Source organism: Oncorhynchus kisutch, unplaced genomic scaffold, assembly GCF_002021735.2.
Source record: "Oncorhynchus kisutch isolate 150728-3 unplaced genomic scaffold, Okis_V2 scaffold4029, whole genome shotgun sequence".
Taxonomy (NCBI): domain Eukaryota; kingdom Metazoa; phylum Chordata; class Actinopteri; order Salmoniformes; family Salmonidae; genus Oncorhynchus; species Oncorhynchus kisutch.
This window is the reverse complement of record NW_022265974.1, coordinates 21,310-43,275: the sequence shown is the minus strand read 5'-3', so window position 1 is coordinate 43,275 and position 21,966 is coordinate 21,310. Positions and strand designations below refer to the sequence as shown.

The following is a 21,966-nucleotide window of genomic DNA, read 5'->3' as shown; positions in this document are numbered from 1 at the left end:
GTTTTTTGAACGAGTTAAGACTTACTATGCTGTTTCAGACGTTTTTACCATTTTTAAGCTCGAGAGCCAAATGAGAAATGCAGTGTCCTCGAACGACCAACATTATGAAGAAATAGTGCATGATTCTGAATGTTTACTCATATCTCGCGACCCACCTATGACATGTTAATAACCCCTTTGGGTCCCAAATCATAGTTTAAGAATCCATGTCAGAGGTTCTTGAGTTTATTCATCTCGAGACCCAAATGAAAAATGTACTGTCCTCGAATGACCATAATTAAGAAGAAATAGTATGTGATTACAATTGATTACTGATATCTCGCTACCCACCTCTCACCAGTGTTGCCAACTTAGCGACTTTGTCGCTATATTTAGTGAATATTCAGAAAAAAGACAAGAATCGACAGAAGAAAGTTCAATTTTAGTTCTAAACATACTTAGGATGTTTTTTACTCACTTTTTGTCTCTTCCCGCGACGTTATTCCTCTCTCCTACAGCGTCAATCACAATTACATCCACTTGGCCAATTATGAAAATTATGTGATGACGTCATTTAGCGACTTCTAGCTACTTTTAGGACCACCAATAGCTACTTTCCTTCCTGAGGATTTGGCAACACTGCCTCTGACCTGCTCAGGCCCACTTTGCGTCCCAAAACGTAGCTTAAGAAACCCTGTTGCTAGAGAATTGAAGGTGTCTGTATCGCTTCCAATATTAGTAAAATACATCTCTTTTGTGATGTGATTTTGCTAGACAGAGATGTGGGTTAAATGAATGAGATTGGTTTGATTCAAATAGGTGTGGGTGTTCACATCTGCAACATATATGACATTTATGGGTGCTGTGGCTTAGTTGGTTAAAGTGCCTGTCTAGTAAACAGGAGATCCTGAGTTCAAATCTCAGCAGTACCTTTTTATTGTTCACATTGGCGGAGAAGGTCAGAGGGGAGGGCACTCAGGTTTTCTCACCAATGGGTTTAGAGAATTAGAGATGACGTGAGGAGGATGCAATTGAGATATTCCAATGTCACGGAAAAAGGGCACTTTTCGAATGAGAAAAAACCTACCGACTGTGTAAAGCTCCACTGTTTCTTCAGTTGATTCATTATCGAGACCAAAATGAAAAGAGTTTAGCCAGCTTGTGCACATCACTTTCACAGCCTATGTAGGCTTTACAAAGCCAGCTCTTGAAGCCAGCCGTGATCGTATAGTGGTTAGTACTCTGCGTTGTGGTCGCAGCAACCCCTGGTTCGAATCCGGGTCACGGCACTGCAATGTAATTTTAGAAGGGTTGTTTTTTGAACGAGTTAAGACTTACTATGCTGTTTCAGACGTTTTTACCATTTTTAAGCTCGAGAGCCAAATGAGAAATGCAGTGTCCTCGAACGACCAACATTATGAAGAAATAGTGCATGATTCTGAATGTTTACTCATATCTCGCGACCCACCTATGACATGTTAATAACCCCTTTGGGTCCCAAATCATAGTTTAAGAATCCATGTCAGAGGTTCTTGAGTTTATTCATCTCGAGACCCAAATGAAAAATGTACTGTCCTCGAATGACCATAATTAAGAAGAAATAGTATGTGATTACAATTGATTACTGATATCTCGCTACCCACCTCTCACCAGTGTTGCCAACTTAGCGACTTTGTCGCTATATTTAGTGAATATTCAGAAAAAAGACAAGAATCGACAGAAGAAAGTTCAATTTTAGTTCTAAACATACTTAGGATGTTTTTTACTCACTTTTTGTCTCTCCCGCGACGTTATTCCTCTCTCCTACAGCGTCAATCACAATTACATCCACTTGGCCAATTATGAAAATTATGTGATGACGTCATTTAGCGACTTCTAGCTACTTTTAGGACCACCAATAGCTACTTTCCTTCCTGAGGATTTGGCAACACTGCCTCTGACCTGCTCAGGCCCACTTTGCGTCCCAAAACGTAGCTTAAGAAACCCTGTTGCTAGAGAATTGAAGGTGTCTGTATCGCTTCCAATATTAGTAAAATACATCTCTTTTGTGATGTGATTTTGCTAGACAGAGATGTGGGTTAAATGAATGAGATTGGTTTGATTCAAATAGGTGTGGGTGTTCACATCTGCAACATATATGACTTTATGGGTGCTGTGGCTTAGTTGGTTAAAGTGCCTGTCTAGTAAACAGGAGATCCTGAGTTCAAATCTCAGCAGTACCTTTTTATTGTTCACATTGGCGGAGAAGGTCAGAGGGGAGGGCACTCAGGTTTTCTCACCAATGGGTTTAGAGAATTAGAGATGACGTGAGGAGGATGCAATTGAGATATTCCAATGTCACGGAAAAAGGGCACTTTTCGAATGAGAAAAAACCTACCGACTGTGTAAAGCTCCACTGTTTCTTCAGTTGATTCATTATCGAGACCAAAATGAAAAGAGTTTAGCCAGCTTGTGCACATCACTTTCACAGCCTATGTAGGCTTTACAAAGCCAGCTCTTGAAGCCAGCCGTGATCGTATAGTGGTTAGTACTCTGCGTTGTGGTCGCAGCAACCCCTGGTTCGAATCCGGGTCACGGCACTGCAATGTAATTTTAGAAGGGTTGTTTTTTGAACGAGTTAAGACTTACTATGCTGTTTCAGACGTTTTTACCATTTTTAAGCTCGAGAGCCAAATGAGAAATGCAGTGTCCTCGAACGACCAACATTATGAAGAAATAGTGCATGATTCTGAATGTTTACTCATATCTCGCGACCCACCTATGACATGTTAATAACCCCTTTGGGTCCCAAATCATAGTTTAAGAATCCATGTCAGAGGTTCTTGAGTTTATTCATCTCGAGACCCAAATGAAAAATGTACTGTCCTCGAATGACCATAATTAAGAAGAAATAGTATGTGATTACAATTGATTACTGATATCTCGCTACCCACCTCTCACCAGTGTTGCCAACTTAGCGACTTTGTCGCTATATTTAGTGAATATTCAGAAAAAAGACAAGAATCGACAGAAGAAAGTTCAATTTTAGTTCTAAACATACTTAGGATGTTTTTTACTCACTTTTTGTCTCTCCCGCGACGTTATTCCTCTCTCCTACAGCGTCAATCACAATTACATCCACTTGGCCAATTATGAAAATTATGTGATGACGTCATTTAGCGACTTCTAGCTACTTTTAGGACCACCAATAGCTACTTTCCTTCCTGAGGATTTGGCAACACTGCCTCTGACCTGCTCAGGCCCACTTTGCGTCCCAAAACGTAGCTTAAGAAACCCTGTTGCTAGAGAATTGAAGGTGTCTGTATCGCTTCCAATATTAGTAAAATACATCTCTTTTGTGATGTGATTTTGCTAGACAGAGATGTGGGTTAAATGAATGAGATTGGTTTGATTCAAATAGGTGTGGGTGTTCACATCTGCAACATATATGACTTTTATGGGTGCTGTGGCTTAGTTGGTTAAAGTGCCTGTCTAGTAAACAGGAGATCCTGAGTTCAAATCTCAGCAGTACCTTTTTATTGTTCACATTGGTGGAGAAGGTCAGAGGGGAGGGCACTCAGGTTTTCTCACCAATGGGTTTAGAGAATTAGAGATGACGTGAGGAGGATGCAATTGAGATATTCCAATGTCACGGAAAAAGGGCACTTTTCGAATGAGAAAAAACCTACCGACTGTGTAAAGCTCCACTGTTTCTTCAGTTGATTCATTATCGAGACCAAAATGAAAAGAGTTTAGCCAGCTTGTGCACATCACTTTCACAGCCTATGTAGGCTTTACAAAGCCAGCTCTTGAAGCCAGCCGTGATCGTATAGTGGTTAGTACTCTGCGTTGTGGTCGCAGCAACCCCTGGTTCGAATCCGGGTCACGGCACTGCAATGTAATTTTAGAAGGGTTGTTTTTTGAACGAGTTAAGACTTACTATGCTGTTTCAGACGTTTTTACCATTTTTAAGCTCGAGAGCCAAATGAGAAATGCAGTGTCCTCGAACGACCAACATTATGAAGAAATAGTGCATGATTCTGAATGTTTACTCATATCTCGCGACCCACCTATGACATGTTAATAACCCCTTTGGGTCCCAAATCATAGTTTAAGAATCCATGTCAGAGGTTCTTGAGTTTATTCATCTCGAGACCCAAATGAAAAATGTACTGTCCTCGAATGACCATAATTAAGAAGAAATAGTATGTGATTACAATTGATTACTGATATCTCGCTACCCACCTCTCACCAGTGTTGCCAACTTAGCGACTTTGTCGCTATATTTAGTGAATATTCAGAAAAAAGACAAGAATCGACAGAAGAAAGTTCAATTTTAGTTCTAAACATACTTAGGGATGTTTTTTACTCACTTTTTGTCTCTCCCGCGACGTTATTCCTCTCTCCTACAGCGTCAATCACAATTACATCCACTTGGCCAATTATGAAAATTATGTGATGACGTCATTTAGCGACTTCTAGCTACTTTTAGGACCACCAATAGCTACTTTCCTTCCTGAGGATTTGGCAACACTGCCTCTGACCTGCTCAGGCCCACTTTGCGTCCCAAAACGTAGCTTAAGAAACCCTGTTGCTAGAGAATTGAAGGTGTCTGTATCGCTTCCAATATTAGTAAAATACATCTCTTTTGTGATGTGATTTTGCTAGACAGAGATGTGGGTTAAATGAATGAGATTGGTTTGATTCAAATAGGTGTGGGTGTTCACATCTGCAACATATATGACATTTATGGGTGCTGTGGCTTAGTTGGTTAAAGTGCCTGTCTAGTAAACAGGAGATCCTGAGTTCAAATCTCAGCAGTACCTTTTTATTGTTCACATTGGTGGAGAAGGTCAGAGGGGAGGGCACTCAGGTTTTCTCACCAATGGGTTTAGAGAATTAGAGATGACGTGAGGAGGATGCAATTGAGATATTCCAATGTCACGGAAAAAGGGCACTTTTCGAATGAGAAAAAACCTACCGACTGTGTAAAGCTCCACTGTTTCTTCAGTTGATTCATTATCGAGACCAAAATGAAAAGAGTTTAGCCAGCTTGTGCACATCACTTTCACAGCCTATGTAGGCTTTACAAAGCCAGCTCTTGAAGCCAGCCGTGATCGTATAGTGGTTAGTACTCTGCGTTGTGGTCGCAGCAACCCCTGGTTCGAATCCGGGTCACGGCACTGCAATGTAATTTTAGAAGGGTTGTTTTTTGAACGAGTTAAGACTTACTATGCTGTTTCAGACGTTTTTACCATTTTTAAGCTCGAGAGCCAAATGAGAAATGCAGTGTCCTCGAACGACCAACATTATGAAGAAATAGTGCATGATTCTGAATGTTTACTCATATCTCGCGACCCACCTATGACATGTTAATAACCCCTTTGGGTCCCAAATCATAGTTTAAGAATCCATGTCAGAGGTTCTTGAGTTTATTCATCTCGAGACCCAAATGAAAAATGTACTGTCCTCGAATGACCATAATTAAGAAGAAATAGTATGTGATTACAATTGATTACTGATATCTCGCTACCCACCTCTCACCAGTGTTGCCAACTTAGCGACTTTGTCGCTATATTTAGTGAATATTCAGAAAAAAGACAAGAATCGACAGAAGAAAGTTCAATTTTAGTTCTAAACATACTTAGGGATGTTTTTTACTCACTTTTTGTCTCTCCCGCGACGTTATTCCTCTCTCCTACAGCGTCAATCACAATTACATCCACTTGGCCAATTATGAAAATTATGTGATGACGTCATTTAGCGACTTCTAGCTACTTTTAGGACCACCAATAGCTACTTTCCTTCCTGAGGATTTGGCAACACTGCCTCTGACCTGCTCAGGCCCACTTTGCGTCCCAAAACGTAGCTTAAGAAACCCTGTTGCTAGAGAATTGAAGGTGTCTGTATCGCTTCCAATATTAGTAAAATACATCTCTTTTGTGATGTGATTTTGCTAGACAGAGATGTGGGTTAAATGAATGAGATTGGTTTGATTCAAATAGGTGTGGGTGTTCACATCTGCAACATATATGACTTTATGGGTGCTGTGGCTTAGTTGGTTAAAGTGCCTGTCTAGTAAACAGGAGATCCTGAGTTCAAATCTCAGCAGTACCTTTTTATTGTTCACATTGGTGGAGAAGGTCAGAGGGGAGGGCACTCAGGTTTTCTCACCAATGGGTTTAGAGAATTAGAGATGACGTGAGGAGGATGCAATTGAGATATTCCAATGTCACGGAAAAAGGGCACTTTTCGAATGAGAAAAAACCTACCGACTGTGTAAAGCTCCACTGTTTCTTCAGTTGATTCATTATCGAGACCAAAATGAAAAGAGTTTAGCCAGCTTGTGCACATCACTTTCACAGCCTATGTAGGCTTTACAAAGCCAGCTCTTGAAGCCAGCCGTGATCGTATAGTGGTTAGTACTCTGCGTTGTGGTCGCAGCAACCCCGGTTCGAATCCGGGTCACGGCACTGCAATGTAATTTTAGAAGGGTTGTTTTTTGAACGAGTTAAGACTTACTATGCTGTTTCAGACGTTTTTACCATTTTTAAGCTCGAGAGCCAAATGAGAAATGCAGTGTCCTCGAACGACCAACATTATGAAGAAATAGTGCATGATTCTGAATGTTTACTCATATCTCGCGACCCACCTATGACATGTTAATAACCGCTTTGGGTCCCAAATCATAGTTTAAGAATCCATGTCAGAGGTTCTTGAGTTTATTCATCTCGAGACCCAAATGAAAAATGTACTGTCCTCGAATGACCATAATTAAGAAGAAATAGTATGTGATTACAATTGATTACTGATATCTCGCTACCCACCTCTCACCAGTGTTGCCAACTTAGCGACTTTGTCGCTATATTTAGTGAATATTCAGAAAAAAGACAAGAATCGACAGAAGAAAGTTCAATTTTAGTTCTAAACATACTTAGGGTGTTTTTTACTCACTTTTTGTCTCTCCCGCGACGTTATTCCTCTCTCCTACAGCGTCAATCACAATTACATCCACTTGGCCAATTATGAAAATTATGTGATGATGTCATTTAGCGACTTCTAGCTACTTTTAGGACCACCAATAGCTACTTTCCTTCCTGAGGATTTGGCAACACTGCCTCTGACCTGCTCAGGCCCACTTTGCGTCTCAAAACGTAGCTTAAGAAACCCTGTTGCTAGAGAATTGAAGGTGTCTGTATCGCTTCCAATATTAGTAAAATACATCTCTTTTGTGATGTGATTTTGCTAGACAGAGATGTGGGTTAAATGAATGAGATTGGTTTGATTCAAATAGGTGTGGGTGTTCACATCTGCAACATATATGACTTTTATGGGTGCTGTGGCTTAGTTGGTTAAAGTGCCTGTCTAGTAAACAGGAGATCCTGAGTTCAAATCTCAGCAGTACCTTTTTATTGTTCACATTGGTGGAGAAGGTCAGAGGGGAGGGCACTCAGGTTTTCTCACCAATGGGTTTAGAGAATTAGAGATGACGTGAGGAGGATGCAATTGAGATATTCCAATGTCACGGAAAAAGGGCACTTTTCGAATGAGAAAAAACCTGCCGACTGTGTAAAGCTCGACTGTTTCTTCAGTTGATTCATTATCGAGACCAAAATGAAAAGAGTTTAGCCAGCTTGTGCACATCACTTTCACAGCCTATGTAGGCTTTACAAAGCCAGCTCTTGAAGCCAGCCGTGATCGTATAGTGGTTAGTACTCTGCGTTGTGGTCGCAGCAACCCCGGTTCGAATCCGGGTCACGGCACTGCAATGTAATTTTAGAAGGGTTGTTTTTTGAACGAGTTAAGACTTACTATGCTGTTTCAGACGTTTTTACCATTTTTAAGCTCGAGAGCCAAATGAGAAATGCAGTGTCCTCGAACGACCAACATTATGAAGAAATAGTGCATGATTCTGAATGTTTACTCATATCTCGCGACCCACCTATGACATGTTAATAACCGCTTTGGGTCCCAAATCATAGTTTAAGAATCCATGTCAGAGGTTCTTGAGTTTATTCATCTCGAGACCCAAATGAAAAATGTACTGTCCTCGAATGACCATAATTAAGAAGAAATAGTATGTGATTACAATTGATTACTGATATCTCGCTACCCACCTCTCACCAGTGTTGCCAACTTAGCGACTTTGTCGCTATATTTAGTGAATATTCAGAAAAAAGACAAGAATCGACAGAAAAAGTTCAATTTTAGTTCTAAACATACTTAGGGTGTTTTTTACTCACTTTTTGTCTCTCCCGCGACGTTATTCCTCTCTCCTACAGCGTCAATCACAATTACATCCACTTGGCCAATTATGAAAATTATGTGATGATGTCATTTAGCGACTTCTGGCTACATTTAGGACCACCGATAGCTACTTTCCTTCCTGAGGATTTGGCAACACTGCCTCTGACCTGCTCAGGCCCACTTTGCGTCTCAAAACGTAGCTTAAGAAACCCTGTTGCTAGAGAATTGAAGGTGTCTGTATCGCTTCCAATATTAGTAAAATACATCTCTTTTGTGATGTGATTTTGCTAGACAGAGATGTGGGTTAAATGAATGAGATTGGTTTGATTCAAATAGGTGTGGGTGTTCACATCTGCAACATATATGACTTTATGGGTGCTGTGGCTTAGTTGGTTAAAGTGCCTGTCTAGTAAACAGGAGACCCTGAGTTCAAATCTCAGCAGTACCTTTTTATTGTTCACATTGTTGGAGAAGGTCAGAGGGGAGGGCACTCAGGTTTTCTCACCAATGGGTTTAGAGAATTAGAGATGACGTGAGGAGGATGCAATTGAGATATTCCAATGTCACGGAAAAAGGGCACTTTTCGAATGAGAAAAAACCTGCCGACTGTGTAAAGCTCGACTGTTTCTTCAGTTGATTCATTATCGAGGCCAAAATGAAAAGAGTTTAGCCAGCTTGTGCACATCACTTTCACAGCCTATGTAGGCTTTACAAAGCCAGCTCTTGAAGCCAGCCGTGATCGTATAGTGGTTAGTACTCTGCGTTGTGGTCGCAGCAACCCCGGTTCGAATCCGGGTCACGGCACTGCAAAGAAATTTTAGAAGGGTTGTTTTTTGAACGAGTTAAGACTTACTATGCTGTTTCAGACGTTTTTACCATTTTTAAGCTCGAGAGCCAAATGAGAAATGCAGTGTCCTCGAACGACCAACATTATGAAGAAATAGTGCATGATTCTGAATGTTTACTCATATCTCGCGACCCACCTATGACATGTTAATAACCGCTTTGGGTCCCAAATCATAGTTTAAGAATCCATGTCAGAGGTTCTTGAGTTTATTCATCTCGAGACCCAAATGAAAAATGTACTGTCCTCGAATGACCATAATTAAGAAGAAATAGTATGTGATTACAATTGATTACTGATATCTCGCTACCCACCTCTCACCAGTGTTGCCAACTTAGCGACTTTGTCGCTATATTTAGTGAATATTCAGAAAAAAGACAAGAATCGACAGAAGAAAGTTCAATTTTAGTTCTAAACATACTTAGGGTGTTTTTTACTCACTTTTTGTCTCTCCCGCGACATTATTCCTCTCTCCTACAGCGTCAATCACAATTACATCCACTTGGCCAATTATGAAAATTATGTGATGATGTCATTTAGCGACTTCTAGCTACTTTAGGACCACCAATAGCTACTTTCCTTCCTGAGGATTTGGCAACACTGCCTCTGACCTGCTCAGGCCCACTTTGCGTCTCAAAACGTAGCTTAAGAAACCCTGTTGCTAGAGAATTGAAGGTGTCTGTATCGCTTCCAATATTAGTAAAATACATCTCTTTTGTGATGTGATTTTGCTAGACAGAGATGTGGGTTAAATGAATGAGATTGGTTTGATTCAAATAGGTGTGGGTGTTCACATCTGCAACATATTGACTTTTATGGGTGCTGTGGCTTAGTTGGTTAAAGTGCCTGTCTAGTAAACAGGAGATCCTGAGTTCAAATCTCAGCAGTACCTTTTTATTGTTCACATTGGTGGAGAAGGTCAGAGGGGAGGGCACTCAGGTTTTCTCACCAATGGGTTTAGAGAATTAGAGATGACGTGAGGAGGATGCAATTGAGATATTCCAATGTCACGGAAAAAGGGCACTTTTCGAATGAGAAAAAACCTGCCGACTGTGTAAAGCTCGACTGTTTCTTCAGTTGATTCATTATCGAGGCCAAAATGAAAAGAGTTTAGCCAGCTTGTGCACATCACTTTCACAGCCTATGTAGGCTTTACAAAGCCAGCTCTTGAAGCCAGCCGTGATCGTATAGTGGTTAGTACTCTGCGTTGTGGTCGCAGCAACCCCGGTTCGAATCCGGGTCACGGCACTGCAAAGAAATTTTAGAAGGGTTGTTTTTTGAACGAGTTAAGACTTACTATGCTGTTTCAGACGTTTTTACCATTTTTAAGCTCGAGAGACAAATGAGAAATGCAGTGTCCTCGAACGACCAACATTATGAAGAAATAGTGCATGATTCTGAATGTTTACTCATATCTCGCGACCCACCTATGACATGTTAATAACCGCTTTGGGTCCCAAATCATAGTTTAAGAATCCATGTCAGAGGTTCTTGAGTTTATTCATCTCGAGACCCAAATGAAAAATGTACTGTCCTCGAATGACCATAATTAAGAAGAAATAGTATGTGATTACAATTGATTACTGATATCTCGCTACCCACCTCTCACCAGTGTTGCCAACTTAGCGACTTTGTCGCTATATTTAGTGAATATTCAGAAAAAAGACAAGAATCGACAGAAGAAAGTTAAATTTTAGTTCTAAACATACTTAGGGTGTTTTTTACTCACTTTTTGTCTCTCCCGCGACATTATTCCTCTCTCCTACAGCGTCAATCACAATTACATCCACTTGGCCAATTATGAAAATTGTGTGATGATGTCATTTAGCTACTTCTAGCTACTTTTAGGACCACCAATAGCTACTTTCCTTCCTGAGGATTTGGCAACACTGCCTCTGACCTGCTCAGGCCCACTTTGCGTCTCAAAACGTAGATTAAGAAACCCTGTTGCTAGAGAATTGAAGGTGTCTGTATCGCTTCCAATATTAGTAAAATACATCTCTTTTGTGATGTGATTTTGCTAGACAGAGATGTGGGTTAAATGAATGAGATTGGTTTGATTCAAATAGGTGTGGGTGTTCACATATGCAACATATATGACATTTATGGGTGCTGTGGCTTAGTTGGTTAAAGTGCCTGTCTAGTAAACAGGAGATCCTGAGTTCAAATCTCAGCAGTACCTTTTTATTGTTCACATTGGCGGAGAAGGTCAGAGGGGAGGGCACTCAGGTTTTCTCACCAATGGGTTTAGAGAATTAGAGATGACGTGAGGAGGATGCAATTGAGATATTCCAATGTCACGTAAAAAGGGCAATTTTCGAATGAGAAAAAACCTGCCGACTGTGTAAAGCTCCACTGTTTCTTCAGTTGATTCATTATCGAGACCAAAATGAAAAGAGTTTAGCCAGCTTGTGCACATAGCTTTCACAGCCTATGTAGGCTTTACAAAGCCAGCTCTTGAAGCCAGCCGTGATCGTATAGTGGTTAGTACTCTGCGTTGTGGTCGCAGCAACCCCGGTTCGAATCCGGGTCACGGCACTGCAATGTAACCTTTAGAAGGGTTGATTTTTGAACGAGTTAAGACTTACTATGCTGTTTCAGACGTTTTTACCATTTTTAAGCTCGAGAGCCAAATGAGAAATGCAGTGTCCTCGAACGACCAACATTATGAAGAAATAGTGCATGACTCTGAATGTTTACTCATATCTCGCGACCCACCTATGACATGTTAATAACCGTATTGGGTCCCAAATCATAGTTTAAGAATCCATGTCAGAGGTTCTTGAGTTTATTCATCTCGAGACCCAAATGAAAAATGTACTGTCCTCGAATGACCATAATTAAGAAGAAATAGTATGTGATTACAATTGATTACTGATATCTCGCTACCCACCTTTCACCAGTGTTGCCAACTTTGCGACTTTGTCGCTATATTTAGTGAATATTCAAAAAAAAGACAAGAATCGACAGAAAAAAGTTTAATTTTAGTTCTAAACATACTTAGGGTGTTTTTTACTCACTTTTTGTCTCTCCCGCGACGTTATTCCTCTCTCCTACAGCGTCAATCACAATTACATCCACTTGGCCAATTATGAAAATTATGTGATGATGTCATTTAGCGACTTCTGGCTACATTTAGGACCACCGATAGCTACTTTCCTTCCTGAGGATTTGGCAACACTGCCTCTGACCTGCTCAGGCCCACTTTGCGTCTCAAAACGTAGATTAAGAAACCCTGTTGCTAGAGAATTGAAGGTGTCTGTATCGCTTCCAATATTAGTAAAATACATCTCTTTTGTGATGTGATTTTGCTAAACAGAGATGTGGGTTAAATGAATGAGATTGGTTTGATTCAAATAGGTGTGGGTGTTCACATCTGCAACATATTTGACTTTTATGGGTGCTGTGGCTTAGTTGGTTAAAGTGCCTGTCTAGTAAACAGGAGACCCTGAGTTCAAATCTCAGCAGTACCTTTTTATTGTTCACATTGTTGGAGAAGGTCAGAGGGGAGGGCACTCAGGTTTTCTCACCAATGGGTTTAGAGAATTAGAGATGACGTGAGGAGGATGCAATTGAGATATTCCAATGTCACGGAAAAAGGGCACTTTTCGAATGAGAAAAAACCTGCCGACTGTGTAAAGCTCGACTGTTTCTTCAGTTGATTCATTATCGAGGCCAAAATGAAAAGAGTTTAGCCAGCTTGTGCACATCACTTTCACAGCCTATGTAGGCTTTACAAAGCCAGCTCTTGAAGCCAGCCGTGATCGTATAGTGGTTAGTACTCTGCGTTGTGGTCGCAGCAACCCCGGTTCGAATCCGGGTCACGGCACTGCAAAGAAATTTTAGAAGGGTTGTTTTTTGAACGAGTTAAGACTTACTATGCTGTTTCAGACGTTTTTACCATTTTTAAGCTCGAGAGCCAAATGAGAAATGCAGTGTCCTCGAACGACCAACATTATGAAGAAATAGTGCATGACTCTGAATGTTTACTCATATCTCGCGACCCACCTATGACATGTTAATAACCGCATTGGGTCCCAAATCATAGTTTAAGAATCCATGTCAGAGGTTCTTGAGTTTATTCATCTCGAGACCCAAATGAAAAATGTACTGTCCTCGAATGACCATAATTAAGAAGAAATAGTATGTGATTACAATTGATTACTGATATCTCGCTACCCACCTCTCACCAGTGTTGCCAACTTAGCGACTTTGTCGCTATATTTAGTGAATATTCAGAAAAAAGACAAGAATCGACAGAAGAAAGTTCAATTTTAGTTCTAAACATACTTAGGGTGTTTTTTACTCACTTTTTGTCTCTCCCGCGACATTATTCCTCTCTCCTACAGCGTCAATCACAATTACATCCACTTGGCCAATTATGAAAATTGTGTGATGATGTCATTTAGCTACTTCTAGCTACTTTTAGGACCACCAATAGCTACTTTCCTTCCTGAGGATTTGGCAACACTGCCTCTGACCTGCTCAGGCCCACTTTGCGTCTCAAAACGTAGATTAAGAAACCCTGTTGCTAGAGAATTGAAGGTGTCTGTATCGCTTCCAATATTAGTAAAATACATCTCTTTTGTGATGTGATTTTGCTAAACAGAGATGTGGGTTAAATGAATGAGATTGGTTTGATTCAAATAGGTGTGGGTGTTCACATCTGCAACATATTTGACTTTTATGGGTGCTGTGGCTTAGTTGGTTAAAGTGCCTGTCTAGTAAACAGGAGACCCTGAGTTCAAATCTCAGCAGTACCTTTTTATTGTTCACATTGTTGGAGAAGGTCAGAGGGGAGGGCACTCAGGTTTTCTCACCAATGGGTTTAGAGAATTAGAGATGACGTGAGGAGGATGCAATTGAGATATTCCAATGTCACGGAAAAAGGGCACTTTTCGAATGAGAAAAAACCTGCCGACTGTGTAAAGCTCGACTGTTTCTTCAGTTGATTCATTATCGAGGCCAAAATGAAAAGAGTTTAGCCAGCTTGTGCACATCACTTTCACAGCCTATGTAGGCTTTACAAAGCCAGCTCTTGAAGCCAGCCGTGATCGTATAGTGGTTAGTACTCTGCGTTGTGGTCGCAGCAACCCCGGTTCGAATCCGGGTCACGGCACTGCAAAGAAATTTTAGAAGGGTTGTTTTTTGAACGAGTTAAGACTTACTATGCTGTTTCAGACGTTTTTACCATTTTTAAGCTCGAGAGACAAATGAGAAATGCAGTGTCCTCGAACGACCAACATTATGAAGAAATAGTGCATGATTCTGAATGTTTACTCATATCTCGCGACCCACCTATGACATGTTAATAACCGCTTTGGGTCCCAAATCATAGTTTAAGAATCCATGTCAGAGGTTCTTGAGTTTATTCATCTCGAGACCCAAATGAAAAATGTACTGTCCTCGAATGACCATAATTAAGAAGAAATAGTATGTGATTACAATTGATTACTGATATCTCGCTACCCACCTCTCACCAGTGTTGCCAACTTAGCGACTTTGTCGCTATATTTAGTGAATATTCAGAAAAAAGACAAGAATCGACAGAAGAAAGTTCAATTTTAGTTCTAAACATACTTAGGGTGTTTTTTACTCACTTTTTGTCTCTCCCGCGACATTATTCCTCTCTCCTACAGCGTCAATCACAATTACATCCACTTGGCCAATTATGAAAATTGTGTGATGATGTCATTTAGCTACTTCTAGCTACTTTTAGGACCACCAATAGCTACTTTCCTTCCTGAGGATTTGGCAACACTGCCTCTGACCTGCTCAGGCCCACTTTGCGTCTCAAAACGTAGATTAAGAAACCCTGTTGCTAGAGAATTGAAGGTGTCTGTATCGCTTCCAATATTAGTAAAATACATCTCTTTTGTGATGTGATTTTGCTAACAGAGATGTGGGTTAAATGAATGAGATTGGTTTGATTCAAATAGGTGTGGGTGTTCACATCTGCAACATATTTGACTTTATGGGTGCTGTGGCTTAGTTGGTTAAAGTGCCTGTCTAGTAAACAGGAGACCCTGAGTTCAAATCTCAGCAGTACCTTTTTATTGTTCACATTGTTGGAGAAGGTCAGAGGGGAGGGCACTCAGGTTTTCTCACCAATGGGTTTAGAGAATTAGAGATGACGTGAGGAGGATGCAATTGAGATATTCCAATGTCACGGAAAAAGGGCACTTTTCGAATGAGAAAAAACCTGCCGACTGTGTAAAGCTCGACTGTTTCTTCAGTTGATTCATTATCGAGGCCAAAATGAAAAGAGTTTAGCCAGCTTGTGCACATCACTTTCACAGCCTATGTAGGCTTTACAAAGCCAGCTCTTGAAGCCAGCCGTGATCGTATAGTGGTTAGTACTCTGCGTTGTGGTCGCAGCAACCCCGGTTCGAATCCGGGTCACGGCACTGCAAAGAAATTTTAGAAGGGTTGTTTTTTGAACGAGTTAAGACTTACTATGCTGTTTCAGACGTTTTTACCATTTTTAAGCTCGAGAGCCAAATGAGAAATGCAGTGTCCTCGAACGACCAACATTATGAAGAAATAGTGCATGATTCTGAATGTTTACTCATATCTCGCGACCCACCTATGACATGTTAATAACCGCTTTGGGTCCCAAATCATAGTTTAAGAATCCATGTCAGAGGTTCTTGAGTTTATTCATCTCGAGACCCAAATGAAAAATGTACTGTCCTCGAATGACCATAATTAAGAAGAAATAGTATGTGATTACAATTGATTACTGATATCTCGCTACCCACCTCTCACCAGTGTTGCCAACTTAGCGACTTTGTCGCTATATTTAGTGAATATTCAGAAAAAAGACAAGAATCGACAGAAGAAAGTTAATTTTAGTTCTAAACATACTTAGGGTGTTTTTTACTCACTTTTTGTCTCTCCCGCGACATTATTCCTCTCTCCTACAGCGTCAATCACAATTACATCCACTTGGCCAATTATGAAAATTGTGTGATGATGTCATTTAGCTACTTCTAGCTACTTTTAGGACCACCAATAGCTACTTTCCTTCCTGAGGATTTGGCAACACTGCCTCTGACCTGCTCAGGCCCACTTTGCGTCTCAAAACGTAGATTAAGAAACCCTGTTGCTAGAGAATTGAAGGTGTCTGTATCGCTTCCAATATTAGTAAAATACATCTCTTTTGTGATGTGATTTTGCTAAACAGAGATGTGGGTTAAATGAATGAGATTGGTTTGATTCAAATAGGTGTGGGTGTTCACATCTGCAACATATTTGACTTTTATGGGTGCTGTGGCTTAGTTGGTTAAAGTGCCTGTCTAGTAAACAGGAGACCCTGAGTTCAAATCTCAGCAGTACCTTTTTATTGTTCACATTGTTGGAGAAGGTCAGAGGGGAGGGCACTCAGGTTTTCTCACCAATGGGTTTAGAGAATTAGAGATGACGTGAGGAGGATGCAATTGAGATATTCCAATGTCACGGAAAAAGGGCACTTTTCGAATGAGAAAAAACCTGCCGACTGTGTAAAGCTCGACTGTTTCTTCAGTTGATTCATTATCGAGGCCAAAATGAAAAGAGTTTAGCCAGCTTGTGCACATCACTTTCACAGCCTATGTAGGCTTTACAAAGCCAGCTCTTGAAGCCAGCCGTGATCGTATAGTGGTTAGTACTCTGCGTTGTGGTCGCAGCAACCCCGGTTCGAATCCGGGTCACGGCACTGCAAAGAAATTTTAGAAGGGTTGTTTTTTGAACGAGTTAAGACTTACTATGCTGTTTCAGACGTTTTTACCATTTTTAAGCTCGAGAGCCAAATGAGAAATGCAGTGTCCTCGAACGACCAACATTATGAAGAAATAGTGCATGATTCTGAATGTTTACTCATATCTCGCGACCCACCTATGACATGTTAATAACCGCTTTGGGTCCCAAATCATAGTTTAAGAATCCATGTCAGAGGTTCTTGAGTTTATTCATCTCGAGACCCAAATGAAAAATGTACTGTCCTCGAATGACCATAATTAAGAAGAAATAGTATGTGATTACAATTGATTACTGATATCTCGCTACCCACCTCTCACCAGTGTTGCCAACTTAGCGACTTTGTCGCTATATTTAGTGAATATTCAGAAAAAAGACAAGAATCGACAGAAGAAAGTTCAATTTTAGTTCTAAACATACTTAGGGTGTTTTTTACTCACTTTTTGTCTCTCCCGCGACATTATTCCTCTCTCCTACAGCGTCAATCACAATTACATCCACTTGGCCAATTATGAAAATTGTGTGATGATGTCATTTAGCTACTTCTAGCTACTTTTAGGACCACCAATAGCTACTTTCCTTCCTGAGGATTTGGCAACACTGCCTCTGACCTGCTCAGGCCCACTTTGCGTCTCAAAACGTAGATTAAGAAACCCTGTTGCTAGAGAATTGAAGGTGTCTGTATCGCTTCCAATATTAGTAAAATACATCTCTTTTGTGATGTGATTTTGCTAAACAGAGATGTGGGTTAAATGAATGAGATTGGTTTGATTCAAATAGGTGTGGGTGTTCACATCTGCAACATATTTGACTTTTATGGGTGCTGTGGCTTAGTTGGTTAAAGTGCCTGTCTAGTAAACAGGAGACCCTGAGTTCAAATCTCAGCAGTACCTTTTTATTGTTCACATTGTTGGAGAAGGTCAGAGGGGAGGGCACTCAGGTTTTCTCACCAATGGGTTTAGAGAATTAGAGATGACGTGAGGAGGATGCAATTGAGATATTCCAATGTCACGGAAAAAGGGCACTTTTCGAATGAGAAAAAACCTGCCGACTGTGTAAAGCTCGACTGTTTCTTCAGTTGATTCATTATCGAGGCCAAAATGAAAAGAGTTTAGCCAGCTTGTGCACATCACTTTCACAGCCTATGTAGGCTTTACAAAGCCAGCTCTTGAAGCCAGCCGTGATCGTATAGTGGTTAGTACTCTGCGTTGTGGTCGCAGCAACCCCGGTTCGAATCCGGGTCACGGCACTGCAAAGAAATTTTAGAAGGGTTGTTTTTTGAACGAGTTAAGACTTACTATGCTGTTTCAGACGTTTTTACCATTTTTAAGCTCGAGAGCCAAATGAGAAATGCAGTGTCCTCGAACGACCAACATTATGAAGAAATAGTGCATGATTCTGAATGTTTACTCATATCTCGCGACCCACCTATGACATGTTAATAACCGCTTTGGGTCCCAAATCATAGTTTAAGAATCCATGTCAGAGGTTCTTGAGTTTATTCATCTCGAGACCCAAATGAAAAATGTACTGTCCTCGAATGACCATAATTAAGAAGAAATAGTATGTGATTACAATTGATTACTGATATCTCGCTACCCACCTCTCACCAGTGTTGCCAACTTAGCGACTTTGTCGCTATATTTAGTGAATATTCAGAAAAAAGACAAGAATCGACAGAAGAAAGTTAATTTTAGTTCTAAACATACTTAGGGTGTTTTTTACTCACTTTTTGTCTCTCCCGCGACGTTATTCCTCTCTCCTACAGCGTCAATCACAATTACATCCACTTGGCCAATTATGAAAATTGTGTGATGATGTCATTTAGCTACTTCTAGCTACTTTTAGGACCACCAATAGCTACTTTCCTTCCTGAGGATTTGGCAACACTGCCTCTGACCTGCTCAGGCCCACTTTGCGTCTCAAAACGTAGATTAAGAAACCCTGTTGCTAGAGAATTGAAGGTGTCTGTATCGCTTCCAATATTAGTAAAATACATCTCTTTTGTGATGTGATTTTGCTAAACAGAGATGTGGGTTAAATGAATGAGATTGGTTTGATTCAAATAGGTGTGGGTGTTCACATCTGCAACATATTTGACTTTTATGGGTGCTGTGGCTTAGTTGGTTAAAGTGCCTGTCTAGTAAACAGGAGACCCTGAGTTCAAATCTCAGCAGTACCTTTTTATTGTTCACATTGTTGGAGAAGGTCAGAGGGGAGGGCACTCAGGTTTTCTCACCAATGGGTTTAGAGAATTAGAGATGACGTGAGGAGGATGCAATTGAGATATTCCAATGTCACGGAAAAAGGGCACTTTTCGAATGAGAAAAAACCTGCCGACTGTGTAAAGCTCGACTGTTTCTTCAGTTGATTCATTATCGAGGCCAAAATGAAAAGAGTTTAGCCAGCTTGTGCACATCACTTTCACAGCCTATGTAGGCTTTACAAAGCCAGCTCTTGAAGCCAGCCGTGATCGTATAGTGGTTAGTACTCTGCGTTGTGGTCGCAGCAACCCCGGTTCGAATCCGGGTCACGGCACTGCAAAGAAATTTTAGAAGGGTTGTTTTTTGAACGAGTTAAGACTTACTATGCTGTTTCAGACGTTTTTACCATTTTTAAGCTCGAGAGCCAAATGAGAAATGCAGTGTCCTCGAACGACCAACATTATGAAGAAATAGTGCATGACTCTGAATGTTTACTCATATCTCGCGACCCACCTATGACATGTTAATAACCGCATTGGGTCCCAAATCATAGTTTAAGAATCCATGTCAGAGGTTCTTGAGTTTATTCATCTCGAGACCCAAATGAAAAATGTACTGTCCTCGAATGACCATAATTAAGAAGAAATAGTATGTGATTACAATTGATTACTGATATCTCGCTACCCACCTCTCACCAGTGTTGCCAACTTAGCGACTTTGTCGCTATATTTAGTGAATATTCAGAAAAAAGACAAGAATCGACAGAAGAAAGTTCAATTTTAGTTCTAAACATACTTAGGGTGTTTTTTACTCACTTTTTGTCTCTCCCGCGACATTATTCCTCTCTCCTACAGCGTCAATCACAATTACATCCACTTGGCCAATTATGAAAATTGTGTGATGATGTCATTTAGCTACTTCTAGCTACTTTTAGGACCACCAATAGCTACTTTCCTTCCTGAGGATTTGGCAACACTGCCTCTGACCTGCTCAGGCCCACTTTGCGTCTCAAAACGTAGATTAAGAAACCCTGTTGCTAGAGAATTGAAGGTGTCTGTATCGCTTCCAATATTAGTAAAATACATCTCTTTTGTGATGTGATTTTGCTAAACAGAGATGTGGGTTAAATGAATGAGATTGGTTTGATTCAAATAGGTGTGGGTGTTCACATCTGCAACATATTTGACTTTTATGGGTGCTGTGGCTTAGTTGGTTAAAGTGCCTGTCTAGTAAACAGGAGACCCTGAGTTCAAATCTCAGCAGTACCTTTTTATTGTTCACATTGTTGGAGAAGGTCAGAGGGGAGGGCACTCAGGTTTTCTCACCAATGGGTTTAGAGAATTAGAGATGACGTGAGGAGGATGCAATTGAGATATTCCAATGTCACGGAAAAAGGGCACTTTTCGAATGAGAAAAAACCTGCCGACTGTGTAAAGCTCGACTGTTTCTTCAGTTGATTCATTATCGAGGCCAAAATGAAAAGAGTTTAGCCAGCTTGTGCACATCACTTTCACAGCCTATGTAGGCTTTACAAAGCCAGCTCTTGAAGCCAGCCGTGATCGTATAGTGGTTAGTACTCTGCGTTGTGGTCGCAGCAACCCCGGTTCGAATCCGGGTCACGGCACTGCAAAGAAATTTTAGAAGGGTTGTTTTTTGAACGAGTTAAGACTTACTATGCTGTTTCAGACGTTTTTACCATTTTTAAGCTCGAGAGCCAAATGAGAAATGCAGTGTCCTCGAACGACCAACATTATGAAGAAATAGTGCATGACTCTGAATGTTTACTCATATCTCGCGACCCACCTATGACATGTTAATAACCGCATTGGGTCCCAAATCATAGTTTAAGAATCCATGTCAGAGGTTCTTGAGTTTATTCATCTCGAGACCCAAATGAAAAATGTACTGTCCTCGAATGACCATAATTAAGAAGAAATAGTATGTGATTACAATTGATTACTGATATCTCGCTACCCACCTCTCACCAGTGTTGCCAACTTAGCGACTTTGTCGCTATATTTAGTGAATATTCAGAAAAAAGACAAGAATCGACAGAAGAAAGTTAATTTTAGTTCTAAACATACTTAGGGTGTTTTTTACTCACTTTTTGTCTCTCCCGCGACGTTATTCCTCTCTCCTACAGCGTCAATCACAATTACATCCACTTGGCCAATTATGAAAATTGTGTGATGATGTCATTTAGCTACTTCTAGCTACTTTAGGACCACCAATAGCTACTTTCCTTCCTGAGGATTTGGCAACACTGCCTCTGACCTGCTCAGGCCCACTTTGCGTCTCAAAACGTAGATTAAGAAACCCTGTTGCTAGAGAATTGAAGGTGTCTGTATCGCTTCCAATATTAGTAAAATACATCTCTTTTGTGATGTGATTTTGCTAAACAGAGATGTGGGTTAAATGAATGAGATTGGTTTGATTCAAATAGGTGTGGGTGTTCACATCTGCAACATATTTGACTTTTATGGGTGCTGTGGCTTAGTTGGTTAAAGTGCCTGTCTAGTAAACAGGAGACCCTGAGTTCAAATCTCAGCAGTACCTTTTTATTGTTCACATTGTTGGAGAAGGTCAGAGGGGAGGGCACTCAGGTTTTCTCACCAATGGGTTTAGAGAATTAGAGATGACGTGAGGAGGATGCAATTGAGATATTCCAATGTCACGGAAAAAGGGCACTTTTCGAATGAGAAAAAACCTGCCGACTGTGTAAAGCTCGACTGTTTCTTCAGTTGATTCATTATCGAGGCCAAAATGAAAAGAGTTTAGCCAGCTTGTGCACATCACTTTCACAGCCTATGTAGGCTTTACAAAGCCAGCTCTTGAAGCCAGCCGTGATCGTATAGTGGTTAGTACTCTGCGTTGTGGTCGCAGCAACCCCGGTTCGAATCCGGGTCACGGCACTGCAAAGAAATTTTAGAAGGGTTGTTTTTTGAACGAGTTAAGACTTACTATGCTGTTTCAGAC

General features: G+C 40.7%; 34 non-coding genes across 34 annotated transcripts; all 34 read left to right on the top strand.

Moving 5' to 3' along the window:
- Window positions 1-837: 837 nt before the first annotated feature.
- On the top strand, window positions 838-911 carry trnat-agu (transfer RNA threonine (anticodon AGU)). The gene has a single exon. It is a non-coding gene; the product is annotated as a tRNA-Thr (tRNA).
- Window positions 912-1,195: 284 nt separating this feature from the next.
- Window positions 1,196-1,268, top strand: trnah-gug (transfer RNA histidin (anticodon GUG)). Its single transcript has one exon. It is a non-coding gene; the product is annotated as a tRNA-His (tRNA).
- Window positions 1,269-2,127: 859 nt separating this feature from the next.
- Window positions 2,128-2,201, top strand: trnat-agu (transfer RNA threonine (anticodon AGU)). The gene has a single exon. It is a non-coding gene; the product is annotated as a tRNA-Thr (tRNA).
- A 284-nt stretch (window positions 2,202-2,485) lies between these two features.
- Window positions 2,486-2,558, top strand: trnah-gug (transfer RNA histidin (anticodon GUG)). Its single transcript has one exon. It is a non-coding gene; the product is annotated as a tRNA-His (tRNA).
- Window positions 2,559-3,418: 860 nt separating this feature from the next.
- Window positions 3,419-3,492, top strand: trnat-agu (transfer RNA threonine (anticodon AGU)). Its single transcript has one exon. It is a non-coding gene; the product is annotated as a tRNA-Thr (tRNA).
- A 284-nt stretch (window positions 3,493-3,776) lies between these two features.
- On the top strand, window positions 3,777-3,849 carry trnah-gug (transfer RNA histidin (anticodon GUG)). Its single transcript has one exon. It is a non-coding gene; the product is annotated as a tRNA-His (tRNA).
- An 861-nt stretch (window positions 3,850-4,710) lies between these two features.
- On the top strand, window positions 4,711-4,784 carry trnat-agu (transfer RNA threonine (anticodon AGU)). The gene has a single exon. It is a non-coding gene; the product is annotated as a tRNA-Thr (tRNA).
- Window positions 4,785-5,068: 284 nt separating this feature from the next.
- On the top strand, window positions 5,069-5,141 carry trnah-gug (transfer RNA histidin (anticodon GUG)). The gene has a single exon. It is a non-coding gene; the product is annotated as a tRNA-His (tRNA).
- Window positions 5,142-6,001: 860 nt separating this feature from the next.
- Window positions 6,002-6,075, top strand: trnat-agu (transfer RNA threonine (anticodon AGU)). The gene has a single exon. It is a non-coding gene; the product is annotated as a tRNA-Thr (tRNA).
- A 284-nt stretch (window positions 6,076-6,359) lies between these two features.
- On the top strand, window positions 6,360-6,431 carry trnah-gug (transfer RNA histidin (anticodon GUG)). The gene has a single exon. It is a non-coding gene; the product is annotated as a tRNA-His (tRNA).
- Window positions 6,432-7,291: 860 nt separating this feature from the next.
- trnat-agu (transfer RNA threonine (anticodon AGU)) lies at window positions 7,292-7,365 on the top strand. Its single transcript has one exon. It is a non-coding gene; the product is annotated as a tRNA-Thr (tRNA).
- A 284-nt stretch (window positions 7,366-7,649) lies between these two features.
- Window positions 7,650-7,721, top strand: trnah-gug (transfer RNA histidin (anticodon GUG)). Its single transcript has one exon. It is a non-coding gene; the product is annotated as a tRNA-His (tRNA).
- An 858-nt stretch (window positions 7,722-8,579) lies between these two features.
- On the top strand, window positions 8,580-8,653 carry trnat-agu (transfer RNA threonine (anticodon AGU)). Its single transcript has one exon. It is a non-coding gene; the product is annotated as a tRNA-Thr (tRNA).
- Window positions 8,654-8,937: 284 nt separating this feature from the next.
- Window positions 8,938-9,009, top strand: trnah-gug (transfer RNA histidin (anticodon GUG)). Its single transcript has one exon. It is a non-coding gene; the product is annotated as a tRNA-His (tRNA).
- Window positions 9,010-9,867: 858 nt separating this feature from the next.
- trnat-agu (transfer RNA threonine (anticodon AGU)) lies at window positions 9,868-9,941 on the top strand. Its single transcript has one exon. It is a non-coding gene; the product is annotated as a tRNA-Thr (tRNA).
- A 284-nt stretch (window positions 9,942-10,225) lies between these two features.
- trnah-gug (transfer RNA histidin (anticodon GUG)) lies at window positions 10,226-10,297 on the top strand. Its single transcript has one exon. It is a non-coding gene; the product is annotated as a tRNA-His (tRNA).
- An 860-nt stretch (window positions 10,298-11,157) lies between these two features.
- trnat-agu (transfer RNA threonine (anticodon AGU)) lies at window positions 11,158-11,231 on the top strand. The gene has a single exon. It is a non-coding gene; the product is annotated as a tRNA-Thr (tRNA).
- Window positions 11,232-11,515: 284 nt separating this feature from the next.
- On the top strand, window positions 11,516-11,587 carry trnah-gug (transfer RNA histidin (anticodon GUG)). The gene has a single exon. It is a non-coding gene; the product is annotated as a tRNA-His (tRNA).
- Window positions 11,588-12,448: 861 nt separating this feature from the next.
- trnat-agu (transfer RNA threonine (anticodon AGU)) lies at window positions 12,449-12,522 on the top strand. The gene has a single exon. It is a non-coding gene; the product is annotated as a tRNA-Thr (tRNA).
- A 284-nt stretch (window positions 12,523-12,806) lies between these two features.
- Window positions 12,807-12,878, top strand: trnah-gug (transfer RNA histidin (anticodon GUG)). The gene has a single exon. It is a non-coding gene; the product is annotated as a tRNA-His (tRNA).
- Window positions 12,879-13,738: 860 nt separating this feature from the next.
- trnat-agu (transfer RNA threonine (anticodon AGU)) lies at window positions 13,739-13,812 on the top strand. The gene has a single exon. It is a non-coding gene; the product is annotated as a tRNA-Thr (tRNA).
- Window positions 13,813-14,096: 284 nt separating this feature from the next.
- On the top strand, window positions 14,097-14,168 carry trnah-gug (transfer RNA histidin (anticodon GUG)). The gene has a single exon. It is a non-coding gene; the product is annotated as a tRNA-His (tRNA).
- Window positions 14,169-15,026: 858 nt separating this feature from the next.
- trnat-agu (transfer RNA threonine (anticodon AGU)) lies at window positions 15,027-15,100 on the top strand. The gene has a single exon. It is a non-coding gene; the product is annotated as a tRNA-Thr (tRNA).
- A 284-nt stretch (window positions 15,101-15,384) lies between these two features.
- On the top strand, window positions 15,385-15,456 carry trnah-gug (transfer RNA histidin (anticodon GUG)). The gene has a single exon. It is a non-coding gene; the product is annotated as a tRNA-His (tRNA).
- Window positions 15,457-16,315: 859 nt separating this feature from the next.
- trnat-agu (transfer RNA threonine (anticodon AGU)) lies at window positions 16,316-16,389 on the top strand. Its single transcript has one exon. It is a non-coding gene; the product is annotated as a tRNA-Thr (tRNA).
- A 284-nt stretch (window positions 16,390-16,673) lies between these two features.
- On the top strand, window positions 16,674-16,745 carry trnah-gug (transfer RNA histidin (anticodon GUG)). The gene has a single exon. It is a non-coding gene; the product is annotated as a tRNA-His (tRNA).
- An 860-nt stretch (window positions 16,746-17,605) lies between these two features.
- trnat-agu (transfer RNA threonine (anticodon AGU)) lies at window positions 17,606-17,679 on the top strand. The gene has a single exon. It is a non-coding gene; the product is annotated as a tRNA-Thr (tRNA).
- Window positions 17,680-17,963: 284 nt separating this feature from the next.
- Window positions 17,964-18,035, top strand: trnah-gug (transfer RNA histidin (anticodon GUG)). Its single transcript has one exon. It is a non-coding gene; the product is annotated as a tRNA-His (tRNA).
- An 859-nt stretch (window positions 18,036-18,894) lies between these two features.
- trnat-agu (transfer RNA threonine (anticodon AGU)) lies at window positions 18,895-18,968 on the top strand. The gene has a single exon. It is a non-coding gene; the product is annotated as a tRNA-Thr (tRNA).
- Window positions 18,969-19,252: 284 nt separating this feature from the next.
- On the top strand, window positions 19,253-19,324 carry trnah-gug (transfer RNA histidin (anticodon GUG)). The gene has a single exon. It is a non-coding gene; the product is annotated as a tRNA-His (tRNA).
- Window positions 19,325-20,184: 860 nt separating this feature from the next.
- On the top strand, window positions 20,185-20,258 carry trnat-agu (transfer RNA threonine (anticodon AGU)). Its single transcript has one exon. It is a non-coding gene; the product is annotated as a tRNA-Thr (tRNA).
- Window positions 20,259-20,542: 284 nt separating this feature from the next.
- trnah-gug (transfer RNA histidin (anticodon GUG)) lies at window positions 20,543-20,614 on the top strand. Its single transcript has one exon. It is a non-coding gene; the product is annotated as a tRNA-His (tRNA).
- Window positions 20,615-21,472: 858 nt separating this feature from the next.
- Window positions 21,473-21,546, top strand: trnat-agu (transfer RNA threonine (anticodon AGU)). Its single transcript has one exon. It is a non-coding gene; the product is annotated as a tRNA-Thr (tRNA).
- A 284-nt stretch (window positions 21,547-21,830) lies between these two features.
- Window positions 21,831-21,902, top strand: trnah-gug (transfer RNA histidin (anticodon GUG)). The gene has a single exon. It is a non-coding gene; the product is annotated as a tRNA-His (tRNA).
- Window positions 21,903-21,966: the final 64 nt, after the last annotated feature.